This window comes from Phodopus roborovskii, unplaced genomic scaffold (assembly GCF_943737965.1).
Source record: "Phodopus roborovskii unplaced genomic scaffold, PHOROB, whole genome shotgun sequence".
NCBI classification, from domain to species: domain Eukaryota; kingdom Metazoa; phylum Chordata; class Mammalia; order Rodentia; family Cricetidae; genus Phodopus; species Phodopus roborovskii.
This window is the reverse complement of record NW_026125958.1, coordinates 97557-100019: the sequence shown is the minus strand read 5'-3', so window position 1 is coordinate 100019 and position 2463 is coordinate 97557. Positions and strand designations below refer to the sequence as shown.

Below are 2463 nucleotides of genomic sequence, written 5' to 3'. Positions count from 1 at the left end.
ATGCCCAGAGAGCTACAAGGATGATCCCAACTAACAATCTAAGAAATAGTGGAAAGGCTACCTTTAATGCCCTTCCATGATAAATAGGATAATGAAGTAAATATTTTTCAAAAGAACAAATAGAAATGGCTTTTAAAAATCTGTCTTAATTGTTCAACATCCTTAAACATCAGGGAAATACAAATAAAAAATGCTTTGAGATTTAAACCCACTCCCACTGCCTCAGTCAGAATGGGTAACATCAAAAAAAGCAGGTATGAATATGGGAAAACAGGAACCCATATGTACCACTGGAAGGAGTGTGAACTGGTGTAACTAGCACCTAAATCAGTGTAGATGTTCCTTAAAAAACTAAAAATTAATCTATCATATGAGTCAGTCATGCCACTCATGGGTATATTACATATACCCAAAGGAGTTTATATCAACATACTACAAAGATACCTACATATTTACATTCCAATAGTTAGAAAATGGAACCAGCCTAAATGTTCCTCAACAGATCAATGAAAGAAATAGAGTGAAAATACACAAGAGAATTTCATTGAGTCACAAAGAAAAGGGAACCCCACAAAAACTGCTGACCTGAACAAGGGGGAGCTCATGGACTCCAGTCGATATTTGGGAAACCAGAATAGGACTGACTCAGATTCCCTGAACATGGGTGTCAGTTAGGAGGACTGGGTAGTCTATGCAGCCTCTGGTAGTGGATCAGTATTTATTCCTAGTATACAAATGGACTTTGGAGCCCATCCCACATAGAGGGACACTCTCTCAGCCTGGACACATGGGGGAGGGACTTTGAAGATCCCCATGGAAAGTGTCACTCTCCCAGGGGAGCAGAAAGGGGATGGGCTGGGGTTTGGTGGGGGTGATAGGGGAGGAATGGGATGGTGAGGGAACTGGGATTGACATGTAAAACAACCTTGTTTCAAATTTAAATTAAAAAAAAAGGAAAAAATATGAGTGTGGGTTATGTTCCTACTTCCTAAAAGTAAATGACTCTGCCTGCCGGTGTGGTGGTGGTACTCTCTGAGGTAATCAAGGCTTGGTCATTCTAAGCAATCCCATTTGCTTGTCCTAAACTGTCCTGGCTAAACTATGTTTCTGGGCACCTAACTAAGAATCTTTTGTAACTGACATAGTTTGTTACTCTCGGCATAGCCACGGTGAGTGCTGCTATGCTCTCTGCTTTCCTTGTACTCAGTCTGCCATGCTGATACTTGAATCTCCTTTTCACAGTTTTACATGTCCCCTGGTCAAGAGTAGTATGTATTAACATCTCTTGGTGGTAGGGGGGGCTAGTCGGAGCATCTCACACTAGCTGTTCCTCTCCTTTGTTCTCCATTTGCTATTAAGAACTTTGTGGTGGGTGGGGGTATGTGAACACTTAGAAATGAAACCTTCTTGGAATGGAAAGGTAAGACTGAGTGTGGTAGCTTAGACCTGTGATTCCAGTGAGGGAAGACAGGAGATTCCCCATTTTAAGGCACTTTGAGCTACAAAACAAGTCCCATAGAAAGGTAACCTATGGAAGGGGAGAAAATATTTATAAATCAACCCAACAACAAACCTCCTAACAGGTCAATTTAAAAATGTTCAAAAACGGGCCTAGATGGATGGCTTAATGGTGGACAGCCTGTATTGCTCTTCCAGATGACCCGAGTTTGATTTCCTGCATCCACATCAGGTTACTCAAGGCCACCTGTAACTCCAGCTCTAAGGGGATCCCACACCTCTGGCCTCTGCAAGCACATACACTCCCACACAGACCACATATAATCCCAAAGCTCTTGGGACTAGAGAGATTACTCAGCAGTTAGAAGCGTCTACTGCTCTTTCAAAGACTACAGTTCAATCCTCAGCACCAAAGTCTAGTTACTCTCAGCTGTCTGTAACTCCCCCTTCAGAGGATCGTGCGCCCCCCGCGGGCCACTGTGAACATATGCATCCACTTTCATGGACAAACACACACAGACACACAGACATAAACATAAATAAAATTAAACAAATAAACTTTTTTTTTTTAAAAAAAAAAAAAAGGTTCTTATCGGTCATTTAAAGAAAAACTCAAAGCTATCGGCCATTTAAAAAGAGTCAAAGCCTACCACTGCCGGTTCTGACAAAGGGCCTCCTTCAGGCCTCACCGAGACTCGAACTCGGATCGCTGGATTCAAAGTCCAGAGTGCTAACCATTACACCATGAGACCATCTGGTAAAGCATGGTCTAATATCATACTTTTATGGACAACTCTAGTTTCAAAAAACCCAATTCACATGCCTTATTTACGGTTGCAGATGGAATTTGACTACATTTCCTGACTTTTAGGTTTATAGCCTACATTGTCACCCAACTTAAATAACCATATCTAAAACTAAGTTAAAATAAAATAAAATAGAAAAAAAAAAAGGAAAACCACCTTACCTCTTGATGGCCTTTGATGACCAAGGTATGAGAAATGA

The 2463-nt window shown here is 41.2% G+C and overlaps 1 non-coding gene across 1 annotated transcript; it reads right to left on the bottom strand.

The window, feature by feature from the left end:
* Positions 1-2138: 2138 nt before the first annotated feature.
* Positions 2139-2210, bottom strand: Trnaq-uug (transfer RNA glutamine (anticodon UUG)). Its single transcript has one exon. It is a non-coding gene; the product is annotated as a tRNA-Gln (tRNA).
* Positions 2211-2463: the final 253 nt, after the last annotated feature.